Source organism: Hoplias malabaricus, unplaced genomic scaffold (assembly GCF_029633855.1).
Source record: "Hoplias malabaricus isolate fHopMal1 unplaced genomic scaffold, fHopMal1.hap1 scaffold_60, whole genome shotgun sequence".
Lineage (NCBI taxonomy): Eukaryota > Metazoa > Chordata > Actinopteri > Characiformes > Erythrinidae > Hoplias > Hoplias malabaricus.
The window spans coordinates 59,868-80,046 of NW_027101071.1; the positions used below are offsets into that span (position 1 = coordinate 59,868).

At 59.4% G+C, this 20,179-nt stretch overlaps 1 non-coding gene and 1 pseudogene across 1 annotated transcript; both read left to right on the forward strand.

Annotated features, from left to right (window-relative positions):
* The first annotated feature begins 1,601 nt into the window (after nt 1-1,601).
* LOC136684493 (5.8S ribosomal RNA) lies at nt 1,602-1,755 on the forward strand. Its single transcript, XR_010799685.1, has one exon. It is a non-coding gene; the product is annotated as a 5.8S ribosomal RNA (ribosomal RNA).
* Nucleotides 1,756-2,027: 272 nt separating this feature from the next.
* On the forward strand, nt 2,028-6,418 carry LOC136684495 (28S ribosomal RNA; annotated as a pseudogene).
* The last annotated feature ends 13,761 nt before the right edge of the window (nt 6,419-20,179 follow it).

A 20,179-nucleotide genomic window follows, 5' to 3' on the forward strand; every position in this document is an offset into this window, starting at 1 on the left:
TGTGGGTGGTGGTGCATGGCCGTTGGGAGTTCGTGGAGCGATTCGTCTGGTTAACTCCGATAACGGACGAGACCCTGTGCCTTAAAAAGTTACACGGCCCTCCCTTGGGTCCCTGTGGGGGCTTGCGGCCCGAGGGGTTCGTCGGTCGGTGGCCGAACTTCTTAGAGCGATCCGGGGCAAGGCAAAGCCGTATGAGATTCGGGGCCATAACAGGTCTGTGATGCCCTTAGACGCCCGGGGCCGCACGTGAGTTACACTGGCTGGTTCAGCATGTGCATCCATCCTATGCCGAAAGGCCTGGGCAATCCTATGAACGCCTTCCCCGCTGGGGATAGGGGATTGTAACTTTTCCCCTTGAACGAGGAATTCCAAGTAGTCGCGGGTCACCAGCCCGCGTCGATTAAGTCCCTGCCCTTTGTACACACCGCCCGTCGCTACTACCGATTGGATGGCCTGGTGAGGTCCTCGGACCGTCTCCGAGGTGCCCCTTTACCGGGGGGTTGCCTCGTTGAGGTGGGAAGTCGATCGAACCTGGGCATCTAGAGGGAGTAAAAGTCGTAACAAGGTTTCCGTAGGGGAACCTGCGGAAGGATCATTAACGGTGACCTGGCCACGGCCGGTTGTCGAGTCGGACTCGAGAGGCCAAACCTCCCCCGGCGGGTACCTTCAAGGTATGGACCGCAGAAGCCTCGTACCTTTCGTCGTCGGCCGACGTGAGTCTCTCCCCCTCCGGGTGGGTGGACGTAGCGAGCCGGCTTCGGAACTCGGGGTTATGCGAGGACCGCCTTAGGTGCATAGGTACCCCGGTCCGCCCCCCTCGTTCGCGGGGGGGAGAGTGGCGCCGGAGCCGCCCGCCGGGTCGTTAAACCAACCATTGATCGTTGAAGGCTTGATTGTGCGTGCGCGAGTCAAAGGGGCTTACTCACCCCCAGGGCGTTGGCCGGTGCTCGCCGGCCTCGGTGGGATCTCCCTGAACCCATCCCCCCGGCACAGGGGGTGGTGGTGGACGGGAGCGTACCGCCGGGCGAAACTCTTTCCCCTCACGGGGTTGGAGCGGAGCTTAAGAGCGCATGCAAATACCCCGATGTTGGCTTCGCAGAGACGGACCGTATAATAGTCTAAGGCCGGTGCGCGAGTTGAAGGGGCCTCACGAACCCCGGATGCGTTTAAACACCCGAAGGAGACGGCCGGTGCCCGCCGGTCCTGACTAGGTGGGATCTACCCAGCGCCTTCCCCTAAGCGGGGGACTTGGGAGCGTACCACCGGGCCTCGCTCATACCCTCCGGGGTGGAGAGCTTGGCTTTGAGCGCACGCCTGAATGCCTTAGACCGGGACCCGTAACGCAGCGAACCAAACCCTGGGCCTCGCCGGGAACGGTGGGGCCTAGACCCGGTCTCCTAAACCACGTAAGTCTCGGGCACCTACTCGGGCGATCGTCCCCCGGGCCGTAACTCCTCGGTCCGGTGGTGACGCCCAGGTTCAATGACCTTCCCCCCTCCACGGGGGGGAAGGCACCCGGCTTGAAATATTGTCAAACGTTGTCTCGTGTTCGAATGGCTTCCTTCGCCCGGCCTGTAACGGGCCGGGCACAAACCTCATACAACTCTTAGCGGTGGATCACTTGGCTCGTGCATCGATGAAGAACGCGGTAACCTGCGTTAAATAATGTGAATTGCAGAACACAGATCATCGATATTTCGAACGCACATGGCGGCCGCGGGGGTCCATCCCGCGGCCACGCCTGTCTGAGGGTCGGTTTACCCATCGATCGGTCTTCCTAGACCGCGGCTGGGAGTTCGCAGGGCCTCCACCTCGGACGGCCCTTCGTCTCCCTAAACCCAGACTCGGGCCTTAAACCCGACGTGTGGCGAGAGCTCCGGACGTAGGGAGAGCCATTAGGTCCGGGTCCAATCCGTCATAGTCTCTCCCCGCTGGGCTCTCCGCCGCCGTCGGAGAGTGGGTACCGTAATACGGCGAGCGGCCGGGGGGTTCGCGCCCCCCGCGCCCCGCAAAACAGTCTCGTAGTGCGACCTCAGATCAGACGAGACAACCCGCTGAACTTAAGCATATCAGTAAGCGGAGGAAAAGAAACTAACAAGGATTCCCCTAGTAGCGGCGAGCGAAGAGGGAAGAGCCCAGCGCTGAATCCCACTTTCCCCTGACCGGGGTGGGCCGGGAAATGTAGCGTACGGAAGTCCGTTTGGTCTCGGTGCGGACGCGGGACCAAGTTTTGCAAGGAAGTGTCTTCCGCAGATGGTGAAGGCCCGGTATTGTCCCGCATCCCGCCGGGTAGATCGGGCTTCCCGGAGTCGAGTTGCTTGTGAATGCAGCTCAAAGTGGGTGGTAAACTCCATCTAAGGCTAAATACCGGCACGAGACCGATAGCGAACAAAGTACCGTGAGGGAAAGTTGAAAGCAGTACTTTGAAGAGAGAGTTCAAGAGAGCGTGAAACCGTTGAGAGGTAAACGGTCGGGGGACCGAGAAGACCCCCCCGGGGGATTCAGCCGGGCGGACGGCCCGCGCTCGTGTGGTTCCGTGGCTCGGAGGCGAGTTCATCCGGGCGAGAGTGGGGGCGACCCCACTCCCTGCTCGGCCCTGAGCTTCGCCTCTCGACTTCGGGCCTCTCGGGCGTACGAAGGCTCGGCCCGTCAGGTGTACTTCCCCCCGCGTGGTGGGTGAGTCGCGACCGGCTCCGGTTAGGCTTGGAAGGGCCCGAGGGTGAAGGTAGGTCCGTCCGGAGAAGGGAGCCCCACGTGGCCCCCGGACACGGGCGTTCCGCTACAGCCCCTCGCTCCGACTTCGCCGATAACGCCGGGGCCGCGGAGTAATGTCCTTTCCGCGTTTTCCCCTCCTTCGGGATGGGGATGGGGCCCCCCCTGATCGTTCGGACGAAAGCGGGCCGGTTGGGCTGTCCTCAGCCCCGGGCTAGGCCCGCTACGGCAATACGGGGGGTGATCCAGGCCCACAGCCAAAACGCCTAAGGTCAGCGGCTAAGTTCGGACCCCGACCGACCCGTCTTGAAACACGGACCAAGGAGTCTAACGCGTATGCGAGTCAAAGGGGCTTGAACCCCGGAGGCGCAACGAAGGTGAAGGCCGGCGCGCGTCGGCTGAGGTGGGATCTGATGCACCCCGTCAATGTTTGGGTTGACAGCGCACCACCGGCCTGCTCTCCACCGAGTGGAGAGTGGAGCAAGAGCATACGCGGTGGTACCCGAAAGATGGTGATCTATGCCTGGGCAGGGCGAAGCCAGGGGAAACCCTGCGTGGAGGCCCGTAGCGGTCCTGACGTTCAATTCGGTCGTCCGACCTGGGTATAGGGGCGAAAGACTTAACGAACCATCTAGTAGCTGGTTCCCTCCGAAGTTTCCCTCAGGATAGCTGGCACCAGACTCAGTTTTATCCGGTAAAGCAATGATCATAGGCTGCGGGGCCGAAATGGCCTCGTCCTACCCTCAAACTTTAAATGGGTAAGAGGCCCGGCTCGCAGGCTTGGAGCCGGGCATCGAATGATGGTGCCAAGTGGGCCACTTTTGGTAAGCAGAACTGGTGCTGCGGGATGAACCGAACGCGCGGGTTAAGGCGCCCGACGCGACGCTCATCAGACCCCAGGAAAGGTGTCGGTTGATATAGACAGCGGGGCGGTGGCCATGAAAGTCGGAATCCGCTAAGGAGTGTGTAACAACTCACCTGCCGAATCAACTGGCCCTGAAAATGGATGGCGCTGGAGCGTCGGGCCCATACCCGGCCGTCGCAGGTGTCACAATCCCTGATTTGAAACACGGACCGTATGCCGCGACGAGTAGGAGGGCCGCCGCGGTGGCGCTGAAGCCTCTGGCGTGAGCCTGGGTCGAGCCGCCGCGGGTGCAGATCTTGGTGGTAGTAGCAAATATTCAGATGGGATCTTTGAAGGCCGAAGTGGAGAAGGGTTCCACGCCGACAGCGCTTGGCCGTGGGTTAGTCGGTCCTAAGGGATAGGCGAACGCCGTTCGGAAACGCTGGGGCGATGGTCTCGTCTGCCCCCCGCTGACCGAAAGGGGATCGGGCCAATATCCCCGAACCTGGGATTGGGGAGATTGAGTGCCGAGAAGGCGCTCTCATAGCGGTAACGCAAACGAACCCGGAGACGTCGGTGGGAACCCCGGGGAGGATTCACTCTCCTTGCTAAAGAGCTGGAGCGCCCTGGAATGGGATTGTCCCGAGAAAGGGGCTCAACGCTCTGAAAGGCGCCGCATGCATCCGTGAGGCAGCCGGGACGTTCCCCATCGGCCCTTGAAAATCCGGGGGAGGTATAGTGAATTTCCCCCCAGGCCGTACCCATATCCGCATCAGGTCTCCAAGGTGAACAGCCTCTGGCGTGTTGGAACAATGTAGGTAAGGGAAGTCGGCAAAATAGATCCGTAACTTCGGGATAAGGATTGGCTCTAATGGCTGGGCTCGGTCGGGCCCTTTAGCTGAAGCGTAGGCCGAGGGCTGTTCTGGTTCTGGTTCGCCCTTGCCCTGAGGGTCATGCGGGGCAAAAGCGCACGGCGCCCGGGTTGACTCCTGCGTCTGTCGGTTAAAGTGCGTGGGTCGCAGCCGCGCGAGGCAGCCGGTGTTCCCTCCCGGTGGTGCTTAGGGGACTCGGTCGGTGCCGGGGGGAGGCGGTCGTGGATGGGACTCCGGCGGGGGTGCGTCCTTAGGGGACGAACCTCCGGTGCGTCTCGTCCTTCGGCCCTTCCTTCCCGAAGTCGGCCGGGCTCCGAGGCCCATCGGCGGGTCCCGGCCAGGCTCGCGAGCGCGGCCTTCCGTACTCCCGTTCGGACGTGGGGGGGGGAAGACTCTGGAGTTGTGTGCGGATGCGTCGCCGGCCGTAGGGGCTTGGGAGGACCGGACCGGAGCAGTGTGACTGGAGACGGGCGTGACGAGCCGAGGCCTCGTGGATCTATCGGGTGTGAGTCTCGCCTCGGAGGGGTGGCAGCTCCGAGGTGGTTCTCTCGACCGGCACCCAACAGCCGAATTAGAACTGCTGCGGACCAGGGGAATCCGACTGTTTAATAAAAACACAGCATTGTGAAGGCTCTCGGACGGTTTTGACACAATGTGATTCCTGCCCAGTGCTCTGAATGTCAAAGTGAAGAAATTCACCCAAGCACGGGTAAACGGCGGGGGTAACTATGACCCTCTTAAGGTAACGAAATGCCTCGTCATCTAATTAGTGACCTGCATGAATGGATTAACGAGATTCCCACTGTCCCTACCTACTATCTAGCGAAACCACAGCCAAGGGAACGGGCTTGGCAGAATCAGCGGGGAAAGAAGACCCTGTTGAGCTTGACTCTAGTCTGTCATTGAGAGGCTGCATAGGAGGTGTAGAATAAGTGGGAAGCCCGCCGAAGGCCAGCACCCGAGGCGGGCTGTCCGTGAAATACCACTACTCTTACCGTTACCTCTCTAACCCGGTGAAGGTGTCGGTGGGAACCCTTTCCTTGCTGGGGGTTCCTTGTTCCAAGGTGCTAAGCCCTGGGTGGGTCGCTTGGCAGTGAGTCCGGTTACACTCATGTTGCGGGCCTCCGTGCCCGGGGCGAGTCCCTCCGGGGACAGTGACAGGTGGGGAGTTTGACTGGGGCGGTACACCTGTCAAAGCGTAACGCAGGTGTCCTAAGGCGGGCTCAGGGAAGGACAGAAACCTCCCGTAGAGCATAAGGGCAAAAGCCGGCTTGATCCTGATTTTCAGTATGAATACGGACCGTGAAAGCGGGGCCTAACGATCCTTCCGTCTGCTTTTTGGGTTTTAAGCGGGAGGTGTCAGAAAAGTTACCACAGGGATAACTGGCTTGTGGCGGCCAAGCGTTCATAGCGACGTCGCCGTTTGATTCTTCGATGTCGGCTCTTCCTATCATTGCGAAGCAGAATTCGCAAAGCGTTGGATTGTTCACCCACTAACAGGGAACGTGAGCTGGGTTTAGACCGTCGTGAGACAGGTTAGCTTTACCCTACTGATGTTGACCGTTGCTCCGATAGTAATCCAGCCCAGTACGAGAGGAACCGCAGGTTCGGATACATGGTACTCGCGCTTGGCTGTGCAGCTACTGGTGCAAGGCTATCATCCGAGGGCTTACGACTGAACGCCTCTAAGTCGGAATCCCGCCTAGAAGGAGCGATACATCCGCGCCCAGCATCGGTGAGCTTGGTCTTGGATAGCCGGGGTGGGAGGTGCTTTCCTCCCCACCGCCGGTGACGAGAGCCGCATGACACTGGAACCGGACCGGGGCTAATGAACGCCTCGGTCCACCTCCCTCGTCAAAGCAAATGTCTCTTGATCCGGGTGTGAAATGACTCGTAAACGACCTGATTCGGAGTGCGGGTGTCGTAAGTGGCAGAGCGGGTGCATATACCGCGATCCATTGAAAGTCATCCCGTCCACTCAAACATTTGTCGGGGGGAAGGCGAAAGCAAACCCCCGGCCCTCCGGAGCGGTCCAGGTCTGGTTCTCTGGGGCGCGGGCCCCGGAGACTCCGTACACCGGTTAGAGGGAGCCGGTGGCGGGCATAGGGGAGGTGGGTACTCCCCTGTGAAATCCTGGATGACAGTTTTAGGTCTCGTAGTGGGCGAAAATCGGACTTAGTGCAATTTCCGAAACTCTGGTTCTCTGGGGGCGCGGGCCCCGAGAGTCCGTACACCGGTTAGAGGGAGCCGGTGGCGGGCATAGGGAGGCAGGTCGCTCCCTTGAATGGTCCTGGATGTCTGGACTTAGTGCAATTTCTGAAACTCTGGTTCTCTGGGGGCGCGGGCCCCGAGAGTCCGTACACCGGTTAGAGGGAGCCGGTGGCGGGCATAGGGAGGCAGGTCGCTCCCTTGAATGGTCCTGGATGTCTGGACTTAGTGCAATTTCTGAAACTCTGGTTCTCTGGGGGCGCGGGCCCCGAGAGTCCGTACACCGGTTAGAGGAAGCCGGTGGCGGGCATAGGGAGGCAGGTCGCTCCCTTGAATGGTCCTGGATGTCTGGACTTAGTGCAATTTCTGAAACTCTGGTTCTCTGGGGGCGCGGGCCCCGAGAGTCCGTACACCGGTTAGAGGGAGCCGGTGGCGGGCATAGGGAGGCAGGTCGCTCCCTTGAATGGTCCTGGATGTCTGGACTTAGTGCAATTTCTGAAACTCTGGTTCTCTGGGGGCGCGGGCCCCGAGAGTCCGTACACCGGTTAGAGGGAGCCGGTGGCGGGCATAGGGAGGCAGGTCGCTCCCTTGAATGGTCCTGGATGTCTGGACTTAGTGCAATTTCTGAAACTCTGGTTCTCTGGGGGCGCGGGCCCCGAGAGTCCGTACACCGGTTAGAGGAAGCCGGTGGCGGGCATAGGGAGGCAGGTCGCTCCCTTGAATGGTCCTGGATGTCAGCAATTTCTTAAGAAGGGCGCCCTCTTGTGGTCCCATGGCCGAAGTACATGCTCCGAGCCCGGGTATGGCAGTGGGCGGAATGAGACTTAGAGGAATGTTGACGGAGCCATGAGGGGCCCCCCCTGGAGGTCCCATGGCCGAGAAAAGTGCTCCGAGCCCGGGGTGATAGAGAACCGTGAACGCCGCGGTTAAAGACCTCGGGTATGGCAGTGGGCGGAATGAGACTTAAAGGAATATTGACGGAGCCAAGAGGGGCCTCCCCTGGAGGTCCCATGGCCGAGAAAAGTGCCCCGAGCCCGGGGTGATAGAGAACCGTAAAGCGCGCGGGTTTGGGGCTCGGGTCTTCCAGTGGGCGGAGTGAGACTTAAAGGAATATTGACGGAGCCATGAAGGGCCCCCCCTGGAGGTCCCATGGCCGAGAAAAGTGCTCCGAGCCCGGGGTGATAGAGAACCGTAAAGCGCGCGGGTTTGGGGCTCGGGTCTTCCAGTGGGCGGAGTGAGACTTAAAGGAATATTGACGGAGCCATGAAGGGCCCCCCCTGGAGGTCCCATGGCCGAGAAAAGTGCTCCGAGCCCGGGGTGATAGAGAACCGTAAAGCGCGCGGGTTTGGGGCTCGGGTCTTCCAGTGGGCGGAGTGAGACTTAAAGGAATATTGACGGAGCCATGAAGGGCCCCCCCTGGAGGTCCCATGGCCGAGAAAAGTGCCCCGAGCCCGGGGAGATAGAGAACCGTAAAGCGCGCGGGTTTGGGGCTCGGGTCTTCCAGTGGGCGGAGTGAGACTTAAAGGAATATTGACGGAGCCATGAAGGGCCCCCCCTGGAGGTCCCATGGCCGAGAAAAGTGCCCCGAGCCCGGGGAGATAGAGAACCGTAAAGCGCGCGGGTTTGGGGCTCGGGTCTTCCAGTGGGCGGAGTGAGACTTAAAGGAATATTGACGGAGCCATGAAGGGCCCCCCCTGGAGGTCCCATGGCCGAGAAAAGTGCCCCGAGCCCGGGGAGATAGAGAACCGTAAAGCGCGCGGGTTTGGGGCTCGGGTCTTCCAGTGGGCGGAATGAGACTTAAAGGAATATTGACGGAGCCAAGAGGGGCCTCCCCTGGAGGTCCCGTGGCCGAGAAAAGTGCCCCGAGCCCGGGGAGATAGAGAACCGTAAAGCGCGCGGGTTTGGGGCTCGGGTCTTCCAGTGGGCGGAGTGAGACTTAGAGAAATGAAGACGGAGCTAAGAGGGGCCCCCCCTGGAGGTCCCATGGCCGAGAAAAGTGCTCCGAGCCCGGGGAGATAGAGAACCGTAAAGCGCGCGGGTTTGGGGCTCAGGTCTTCCAGTGGGCGGAGTGAGACTTAGAGAAATGATGACGGAGCTAAGAGGGGCCCCCCCTGGAGGTCCCATGGCCGAGAAAAGTGCTCCGAGCCCGGGGAGATAGAGAACCGTAAAGCGCGCGGGTTTGAGGCTCAGGTCTTCCAGTGGGCGCTCGTTCCAGCGGCGCGGGCTGGATGGTTTAGTCCGAGGAGGAGTGCTTAAGTGTGGGCCGGATAGGTTCGAGAGGTGCGCTGGGTTCCTGGAGGTCCAGCCCCGGAGGTTTGGAGCGGGCGATGGAGCTAGCGAGGCCGAGTCGGGTGAGCCTGGGCCGGGCATGGGCGTTGGCGGCGATGGGGGTCTTCTCCCCGGAGGTTTGGAGCGGGCGATGGAGCTAGCGAGGCCGAGTCGGGTGAGCCTGGGCCGGGCATGGGTGTTGGCAGCGACGGGGGTGTCTTCCCCGGAGGTAAGTACCGTGGGGGGCAAGCGTGAGATATTCCAGGCCGGGAAAAGTGAGCTAAATTCGGCAAAGCGTTGTTAAAAAGGGGGTTCGGTTGATTTTTTTGTTAAATCTAAACGAACAAAGGGTGCGAGGCGTGAAAATTGCATTCAGCCGTGATTTTTTGGCAAAGTGCTAACCCTAGTGGTCTCCCAGTGGGACGTTTTAAAGTAGGACTTAGAAAAATTTCTGACCCTCTTCGCCCTAGGTAGCAAGCCCAAAACGGAGCACCTCGGAGTGGTAAAAATTCAGAGGGCATGGGGGTTTCCAGTGCGGTGCCGTCAGGACATTAGGGTTCCTTTAGAAAAGACGAAAGTTTGGGTACACCGTATGTAACTATGACAAGCCCAAGGCTCTGGTTCGCCTGTGGGCATGAATATAGTGAGATTTCCGCGTTATCTCACTGGAGGTGACCCCGGAACGGTTCAAAACCTAAGTCGAGACTTCCATGGAACCCCGATGATGGGAGTTTGAAGCCCGAGGAGTGACGCCCTCTGGGCTAAGGTTGCTGGTAGGTTCGGCCCCCCTCTCTGGAGGTCTAAATGACTTCCATGGACCCCGGTGATGCGAATTTGATGCCCGAGGAGTGACTCACCTCTGGGCTAAGGGTGGTGGTATGCCCGGCCCCCCCTCTGGAGGTCTCGAATGACTTCCATGGACCCCGGTGAAGCGTATTTCATGCCCGATGAGGAGCACACCTCTGGGCTAAGGGTGGTGGTATGCTCAGCCCCCCCTCTGGAGGTCTAAACTGACTTCCATGGACCCCGGTGATGCGAATTTGATGCCCGAGGAGTGACTCACCTCTGGGCTAAGGGTGGTGGTATGCCCAGCCCCCCCTCTGGAGGTCTCGAATGACTTCCATGGACCCCGGTGAAGCGTATTTCATGCCCGATGAGGAGCACACCTCTGGGCTAAGGGTGGTGGTATGCTCAGCCCCCCCTCTGGAGGTCTAAACTGACTTCCATGGACCCCGGTGATGCGAATTTGATGCCCGAGGAGTGACTCACCTCTGGGCTAAGGGTGGTGGTATGCCCGGCCCCCCCTCTGGAGGTCTCCAAAACCTAAGTCGAGACTTCCATGGACCCCGGTTATCCGAATTTCATGCCCGAGGAGTGACGCCCTCTGGGCTTAGGGTGGTGGTAAGACCGGCCCCCCCTCTCTGGAGGTCTAGATTGACTTCCATGGACCCCGGTTAAGCGTATTTCATGCCCGAGGAGTGACGCCCTCTGGGCTAAGGGTGGTGGTAAGCCCGGCCCCCCCTCTGGATGTCTCCAAAACCTAAGTCGAGACTTCCATGGACCCCGGTTATCCGAATTTCATGCCCGAAGAGTGACGCCCTCTGGGCTTAGGGTGGTGGTAAGACCAGCCCCACTCTCTGGAGGTCTAAACTGACTTCCATGGACCCCGGTGATCCGAATTTCATGCCCGAGGAGTGACGCCCTCTCGGCTAGGGTGGTGGTAAGTGCAGCCCCCCCTCTCTGGAGGTCTAAAATGACTTCCATGGACCCCGGTGAAGCGAATTTCATGCCCGAGGAGTGACGCCCTCTCGGCTAGGGTGGTGGTAAGCCAGGCCCCCCCTCTCTGGAGGTCAAAACTGACTTCCATGGACCCCGGTATAGCGTATTTCATGCCCGAGGAGTGACGCCCTCTGGGCTAAGGGTGGTGGTATGCCCGGCCCCCCCTCTGGAGGTCTCCAAAACCTAAGTCGAGACTTCCATGGACCCCGGTTATCCGAATTTCATGCCCGAGGAGTGACGCCCTCTGGGCTTAGGGTGGTGGTAAGCCCGGCCCCACTCTCTGGAGGTCTAAACTGACTTCCATGGACCCCGGTTATCCGAATTTCATGCCCGAGGAGTGACGCCCTCTGGGCTAAGGGTGGTGGTAAGCCCGGCCCCCCCTCTCTGGAGGTCTAAAATCACTTCCATGGACCCCGGTGTAGCGTATTTCATGCCCGAGGAGTGACGCCCTCTGGGCTTAGGGTGGTGGTAAGCCCGGCCCCACTCTCTGGAGGTCTAAACTGACTTCCATGGACCCCGGTTATCCGAATTTCATGCCCGAGGAGTGACGCCCTCTGGGCTTAGGGTGGTGGTAAGCCCGGCCCCACTCTCTGGAGGTCTAAACTGACTTCCATGGACCCCGGTTATCCGAATTTCATGCCCGAGGAGTGACGCCCTCTGGGCTTAGGGTGGTGGTAAGCCCGGCCCCACTCTCTGGAGGTCTAAACTGACTTCCATGGACCCCGGTTATCCGAATTTCATGCCCGAGGAGTGACGCCCTCTGGGCTTAGGGTGGTGGTAAGCCCGGCCCCACTCTCTGGAGGTCTAAACTGACTTCCATGGACCCCGGTTATCCGAATTTCATGCCCGAGGAGTGATGAACCTCTGGGCTAAGGGTGGTGGTAAGTGCAGCCCCCCCTCTGGAGGTTTCCAAAACCTAAGTCGAGACTTCCATGGACCCCGGTGATGCGAATTTCAAGCCCGAGGAGTGGTGCCCTCTGGGCTAAGGGTGGTGGTAAGCCCGGCCCCCCCTCTCTGGAGGTCTAAAAGGACTTCCATGGACCCCGGTATAGCGTATTTCATGCCCGAGGAGTGACGCCCTCTGGGCTTAGGGTGGTGGTAAGTGCAGCCCCCCCTCTGGAGGTTTCCAAAACCTAAGTCGAGACTTCCATGGACCCCGGTGATGCGAATTTCAAGCCCGAGGAGTGGTGCCCTCTGGGCTAAGGGTGGTGGTAAGCCCGGCCCCCCCTCTCTGGAGGTCTAAACTGACTTCCATGGACCCCGGTGTAGCGTATTTCATGCCCGAGGAGTGACGCCCTCTGGGCTTAGGGTGGTGGTAAGCCAGGCCCCCCCCTCTCTGGAGGTCAAAATTGACTTCCATGGACCCCGGTTATCCGAATTTTATGCCCGAGGAGTGACGCCCTCTGGGCTAAGGGTGGTGGTAAGTCCGGCCCCCACCCTCTGGATGCGTTCAAAACCTAAGTCGAGACTTCCATGGACCCCGGTGATGCGAAGTGACATGCCCGAAGAGTGGTGCCTTCTGGGCTAAGGTTGTGATAAGCCCGGTCTCTCCTCTGGAGGTCTGTGGTTTTAAAGTGAATATTTTCTAAGTCCCTCACCTGAGATTTTAAGAGAATCAGGACCCTCCTCAAGCCTCGTAGCGAGTCCGAGGGAGGTTCATCGTTGTCGGCTATGCGAAAGGGGTTCAGACGCCTCTAATCCTGTGGGCATATGGTTTCTCAGCCTGGTGCCGTCGGGATATTAGGGAGGCATTAAATCAGACGTAAGTTTGGGTAACAGCGATGCGAAACGCTATGCCCAAAGGAGTGGCTTCCCGATGGGCTTGAAATAATGGGAATGTCCGCTCTGCTTCCCTGGATGTGTTCAAAACCTAAGTCGAGACATCCGTAGACCCCGTTGATGCGAATTCCATGCCCGAGGAGTGACGCCCTCTGGGCTTAAGGGTGGTGGTAAGACCGGCCCCACTCTCTGGAGGTCTAAACTGACTTCCATGGACCCCGGTGATTCGAATTTCAAGCCCGAGGAGGTGCACACCTCCGGGCTAAGGGGATGGTTTGGGTGGCCTCCCCTCTGGATGTGTTCAAAACCTAAGTTGAGACATCCATAGACCCCGGTAATCCGAATTTCATGCCCGAGGAGTGACGCCCTCTGGGCTTAAGAGTGGTGGTAAGACCGGCCCCACTCTCTGGAGGTCTAAACTGACTTCCATGGACCCCGGTGATGCGAATTTCATGCCAGAGGAGTGGTGCCCTCTGGGCTAAGAGTGGTGGTAAGACCGGCCCCACTCTCTGGATGTCTAAAATGACTTCCATGGACCCCGGTGATGCGAATACACAAGCCCGAGGAGTGGCACACCTCTGGGCTAAGGGGATGGTTTGGGTTGCCTCCCCTCTGGAGGTCTAAAAATGACTTCCATAGACCCCGGCGAAGCGAATTTAAAGCCCGAGGACTGGCACCCCTCTGGGCTAAGGGTGGTGGTTAATCCGGCCCCCCCTTCTGGATGTGTTCAAAACCTAAGTCGAGACATCCATGGACCCCGGTGATGCGAAGTGACATGCCCGAGGAGTGGCGCCCTCTGGGCTAAGGTTGTGATAAGCCCGGTCTCTCCTCTGGAGGTCTGTGGTTTTAAAGTGAAAATTTTCTAAGTCCCTCACCTGAGATTTTAAGAAAATCAGGACCCTCCTCAAGCCTCGTAGCGAGTCCGAGGGAGGTTCATCGTTGTCGGCTATGCGAACGAGGTTCCAATGCCTCAAATCCTGTGGGCATATGGTTTCTCAGCCTGGTGCCGTCGGGATATTAGGGAGGCATTAAATCAGACGTAAGTTTGGGTAACAGCGATGCGAAACGCTATGCCCAAAAGAGTGGCTTCCCGATGGGCTTGAAATAATGGGAATGTCCGCTCTGCTTCCCTGGATGTGTTCAAAACCTAAGTCGAGACATCCGTAGACCCCGTTGATGCGAATACCGAAGCCCGAGGACTGGCACACCTCTGGGCTAGGGTGGGGATAAGATATGCCCCCACCCTCTGGAGGTTTTCAAAACCTAAGTCGAGACCTCCATAGACCCCGGTGATGCGAATACCGAAGCCCGAGGACTGGCACCCCTCTGGGCTAGGGTGGGGATAAGATATGCCCCCACCCTCTGGAGGTTTTCAAAACCTAAGTCGAGACCTCCATAGACCCCGGTGATGCGAATACCGAAGCCCGAGGACTGGCACCCCTCTGGGCTAGGGTGGTGGTTAATCCGGCCCCCCCTCTGGAGGTTTTCAAAACCTAAGTTGAGACCTCCGTAGACCCCGGTGATGCGAATACCGAAGCCCGAGGACTGGCACACCTCTGGGCTAAGGGGTTGGTATGCTCGGCCTCCCCTCTGGAAGTCTAAAAATAATTAGAAATATTTCTAAGTTCGACAACGAGCACTGGCAGAACTGGATCAAAGACTTCCATACACCCCGGTGATGCGAAGTTTCAAGCCCGAGGAGTGGCACACCTCTGGGCTAAGGGGATGGTTTGGGTTGCCTCCCCTCTGGAGGTCTAAAATGACTTCCATGGACCCCGGTGATTCGAATTTAAAGCCCGAGGACTGGCACACCTCTGGGCTAAGGGGATGGTTTGGGTTGCCTCCCCTCTGGAGGTCTAAAATGACTTCCATGGACCCCGTTGATGCGAATACACAAGCCCGAGGACTGGCACACCTCTGGGCTAAGGGGATGGTTTGGGTTGCCTCCCCTCTGGAGGTCTAAAATGACTTCCATGGACCCCGTTGATGCGAATACACAAGCCCGAGGAGTGGCACACCTCTGGGCTAAGGGGATGGTTTGGGTTGCCTCCCCTCTGGAGGTCTAAAAATGACTTCCATGGACCCCGTTGATGCGAATACACAAGCCCGAGGACTGGGACACCCTCTGGGCTTAAGGTGGAGGTAAGCCCGGCCTCCCCTCTTTATTAAAAAAAAACTCTAAGTCCCAACGGCAAATGCCAGAGCTTTAAGCCGAAACTCAAGAGAGTTCGATCGGTATAACTGACTTGACTATCTGCCCTTAGCCCCCGATGGTTCATTCTATATATGCCCGGAGAAGTGGCTGGTTTCCGGGGCCAAAAAAGCCAAATGGTCTCCTATATTCATGCGACGGGTGCCTAAAGGTAAGTTTACCGCCCCCAGTGAACTGCCTAAGGTCCATAGGCCTCCGACCACTGCTCCCTTAGCGGGGCGGTGGAACGGGCCGCCCGCCGACAAAGTTAACTGTTAAACCCATTTAATTTCAATGACCTTTAGTTCCAACTCCCTCCCTGGGGGGGATTGGTTCTATATATGCCCGGAGAAGTGGCTGGTTTCCGGGGCCAAAAAAGCCAAATGGTCTCCTATATTCATGCGACGGGTGCCTAAAGGTAAGTTTACCCACCCCGGTGAACTGCCTAAGGTCCATAGGCCTCCGACCACTGCTCCCTTAGCGGGGCGGTGGAACGGGCCGCCCGCCGACTAAGTTAACCCATAACCACTGATCGTTTAAGTCTTAAGGCCGGTCGGACCTCGTAAAAAGTCTCCCTCTGGGAGGATCACCCAATCTCCACCCCCCCTCCATCTCCAAACCGAAGCAAGTACCACACGGGAACACTCTGTTTGGGGATTCAGAAATAAATGTATTTATTTCGCAGTAAAACATATCAAAGCCACGGGGGTGCAGAAACACGGAGTGAATCCCGGCTGGGTTGCGCTTTGAAGAGGGTCCGGTTCAGGCCGTTTCGAGGGCGGAAAGACGGTTCTCACGAGCCCGCATCACATCGGCCGCAGAGAGGCCGGCTCGGTAGAAGGCCCGGGCAGTGATGTTGGAGTGGCACATGCTTGTCGTCACTCGATCTCTATCTTCGGCCGGCAGAGTCGAAACCTGAAACAGAGGTGCGAGGTGTCAGAAGTAGGAAGGCCGGGGTTAAGAGCCCACATAAGTCGGATTAAGTTCAACACTCACTTGGTTCGAAACAGCCGTGCGGATCAGGTTGAAGGCCACCGCGCCTCCGAGGCCCGCATCCGTCCACGCGATCCGAAGCAGTGAGTTTGGCTTGCGCAGCTGGTTCCCCCTGTCCAAGAACACGAACCCGTCCCGGGCCCCGTGTAAGTCGCTGAGTGCGGTCAACCAGGCCAGCTCTGTGGCAGACAACCCGATCGGAGCGTCCCCGAACGAGGCGTTGGTCTTGTGTTCACGAACATAAACCACGAAGCCGGTGCCATCCGTGGTGCTGGCTTGCCTCAACTCTCCAACCGTCAGGTTGAGAAACACAACCGACCGGTGACCGGTTAAGACAGACAAAAGGCCGAGCAGGTACCCCTGGAGCATCCGTAGCGTCGACCGGCGGGCGGTGTCCCCCGTCCGGGCCGCGTCTATGAGCTCTGGGATTCGGGTCTTAGCGTGGCTTAGGAAGACCCTGAAATCCGAAGGTTGCGGCAAGCGACTCAGCTTCGCTCTCTTCACGCGCTGGCGATGGCCCAGAATCGTGCGTGCGATGTCCCGATGAGCCTTGGCGAAGGTCAGCTTCAGCCTCTGGAGCTCTTCGGGGCTGACCCCGGCGGTCTCTGGGTCGAAGGCAGCGACGTGGGAGACGAACGCCTTGGCGCTGTGCAGGTAACACTTAACGGTTGTCGAAGCGTAACCCAGTTTCTGAAGGCTCTGTACCCAAGTGGGAACGTTCGTGTGATGGACGAAAGACAGGTCTGTGAATTGGCAGCCGGGCGGGGCGCAGTGAAGCAGGAACCGAATAACGTGGCCCCGTCGCTGGCGAGAGTTCTCGATGTCCTTCGGTGACGCGTCGACCCGCAGGTAGAACTTCTGAAAGTCGTCTACCGAACGGCTGACGTAGGTGTCCCGAAACCGATGCGGGATCACGAGCTGCCTCCCCCGGGAGGTTCGCCGTGCCCGCTCGGTCTCTGAATCCGTGTCCGAGGTGGATTCGGCAGGGGAAGACTCGCTCGGTTGGTAGTCGCTGTCGACCGGCTCCGGCGTGGCTTGGCCCGTAGTGGCTTGGCCCGGGGAGGCTTGGTCCGGCGAGGCTGGGTCCGGCGAAGCTGGGTCCGGCGTGTTGGGTCCCGGCGTGCTTGGGCCCGGCGTGCTTGGGCCCGGCATGGCTGGGTCCGGCATGCTGGGGCCCGGCGTGCTGGGGCCCGGCGAGGCTGGATTCGGGGAACAGGATACCGAGGGCGGTGGAGGGTTCCGCGGCTTAGACTGTTGATAGCGACGCAGAAGGTGGATGGTGCGAAGGCGTCGAGCGGCAGAGAGAGCGATCCGAAGGGCGAGGCCTTTGAGGGAATGCGCCGAGCCCAGGTGATCCGCCGGCGAAGAGAGAGACGGCAGGCCGCAGAGAGGGCAGTCGAGCTGGGACGAATTCTCCCCACTTTGGTCCAGTCCCCGGAGAAAGTCAATGTCGGCAGATCCAAGGCGGTGGAAGGTGGTATAATGGGAAGTCAGATCCGTAATGGCTTGCTCGCAGAGCGGGCAAGCATCAGGCGTGGTTGGCTCCGGCGTGCTTGGGTCCGGTGAGCTTGGGTACAGCATGGTTGGGTCCGGCGTGCTTGGGTCCGGCGTGCTTGGGTCCGGCGTGTTCGGGTCCGGCGTGTTCGGGTCCGGCGTGTTCGGTCCCGGCGTGCTCGGTCCCGGCGTGCTCGGTCCCGGCGTGTTCGGTCCCGGCGCGCTCGGTCCCGGCGTGCTTGGTCCCGGCGGCGAGGCTGGATTCGGGGAACGGGATCCCGAGGGCGGTGGAGGGTTCCGCGGCTTAGACTGTTGATAGCGACGCAGAAGGTGGAGGGTGCGAAGGCGTCGAGCGGCAGAGAGAGCGATCCGAAGGGCGAGGCCTTTGAGGGAATGCGCCGAGCCCAGGTGATCTGCCGGCGAAGAGAGAGACGGCAGGCCGCAGAGAGGGCAGTCGAGCTGTGATGAATTCTCCCCGCTTCGGTCCAGTTCTCGGAGGAAGGCTGCGTCGTCCGGTCCGAGTCTGTGGAAGATGGTAAAGTGGAAAGTCAGATCCGTAGCAATGGCTTGTTCGCAAAGCGGGCAGCTATCCATGGTGAGAGACTGACGGCTCCGAGTGAAGGCGACCCCTTATATAGCCCCCGGTTCGTGCATAATTAGGGGTTATGGGCGTTGATTGCTCCCGTTCGCGTTCGACGTTCGCCCATCTTGGGTGTATGAACCAGTGAGAACCAAGACCGATAGCGTATTACTGCCAAAATTAGTCCCGGTTTCCGAGCCAGGTGCCGGGCAGAGCGATGGGGAGTGGTCCCCAAGGTCCGTGGGGCCTACCACTGTCATAAATCCGAGTGGCTTCCACTCGGTCCGCCTCGACCGGGTACCTTTAAGGTCAAGTCCCAACCCCGGATCTCGTATCACGGTGGTATTGGGACTGCCTGTGGGTCTATAGGCCACCGACCATCTGCCCACTTGTGGGGCGGGTGGAACGGGCCGCCCCGTCGATTGTTATAAGCCCGTTGTGTCCACCCCGATGATTCGTTCGATGTATGCCTGGGAAGGTAAAACATTCCTGGGCATGGGGGGTCGAGCGTATGAGGGGTTTCCCCCGTCCCGAAAGAGAGAGTTTTCCGACCGATGATTCGTTCGATATGCCTGCCCGGGGAGGGTCAACTTCCCTGGGCACCGGGGGGTCGAACGTATGAGGATTGTCCCCCTTTTTAAACCCATAAATTTGCCCGTGCGCGAGTCGACGGGGCCGCGTAACCCCCCGAGGCGTTGGCCGGCGGTCATCCGCCGGTCCGTGGGATCTCCCGACCTTTCCCCTCCTTTGAGCGGGACGTGGGAGCGCACCACCGGGCCCCCGGCTGGAAACGGCCGGAGGCAAAGAGCGCATTAGAGGTGACACGGATCGGTCTTCCACAGACCGCGGCTGGAAGTTCGCAGGGTCGGCCTACGGGATCCGACCCTTCGTCTTCTTAAACGCAGACTTCCGTAGGCTCCGGGGGGCGAAACCGTAAACCTTTGCCGACCTCCTCGCACTGCGAGGGGGCCAGGATTTGCGGCTTGTCCGCGTATCGGTCCTACCAAGGACCGCGGCTGGAAGTTCGGTGGTGAGCCCTCGACCTTACGAGATTGAGGGCAAAACCCTTCGTCTTCTGAACATCAGACGGCTCCGGTGGTGGCGTACCGTAAAAACCTATGCCGACTTCCTCGCGCTTTGAGGGGGCCAGGATTCTCTTCCATTCTCTTCCCTTAACGGCTGTCCTTCACGGCCGTTCGAGCTCGGTATACGCGGAGCACCAGGGGCAGGCTTCTAAGCCTAAATACAGTGCTTAGAGCGATCCTCCCCACCTTGTGCTCCCAGCCTCCATGGCTCGTGGATGCCCGTAAGAGGCATGTCCGCTTGTCCAGAACGGTTCCGAGGGGGACTTAGTCGGCCGGTCGATCCAACAGTAGGTCCGTTCAACGTCCGCGTCGGTGGTGCCTTAGGGTCGGGATCCGTTTGAGGGAAGGACCCGGCCCCTAGCCTGCACCGTCCGGGCGAGAATCATACGTTTTCCAAGTTGCCAAGTCGATTGCAGACCCCCACAGCGGGGTCGCGTTCGATCCTCTTCGCTGGTGTCCCCTGAGATCACTCTCACGGGCTCCATGCGCCCCCTCTCTTTCCCCGTCCGGGGTTTGAGATCCAAGGGGGGTCGGTCTGGTTGATCCTGCCAGTATTATATGCTTGTCTCAAAGATTAAGCCATGCAAGTCTAAGTACACACGGGTTTTGGTACAGTGAAACTGCGAATGGCTCATTAAATCAGTTATGGTTCCTTTGATCGCTCCACACGTTACTTGGTATAACTGTGGTAATTCCAGAGCTAATACATGCAAACGAAGCGTTGGAAGGGTTCTGGGGGTCGGCGTGAAATGCTCTCCCGGCCCCTGTCCCCCGGATACGTGCATTTATCAGAACCGAAAAACCCTCCCGGCTCCGGTCGGGTCGCTTTGGTGACTCTAGATAACCTCTGGCCGATCGTTAAGCCCTCCGGGGCGGCGACGTATCATTCGAGTGTCTGCCCTATCAACTTTCGACGGTAGGCTACGTGCCTACCGTGGTGACCACGGGTAACGGGGAATCTGGGTTCGATTCCGGAGAGGGAGCCTGAGAAACGGCTACCACTTCCAAGGAAGGCAGCAGGCGCGCAAATTACCCATTCCCGACACGGGGAGGTAGTGACGAAAAATATCGATGCGGGTCCTATGAACCTGTGGAGCGTAATCGAAATGAACTCAATCTATGTCCGTGAGTGATGACCCATTGGAGGGCAAGTCTGGTGCCAGCAGCCGCGGTAATTCCAGCTCCAATAGCGTATGCTAAAGTTGCTGCAGTTAAAAAGCTCGTAGTTGGATGTGGGGACAGGTCTCGGATCCCCTGTACTGTCCGGGATGGCGTGGGGAGCTCCTTCGGGGGTGACCCCCTGTCTCTGGGTGGATGTTGGGACCTGGTCCCTACCCGCCGGTGTCCTCTGCTCGCCGGCCGCGGAGAAGCCCT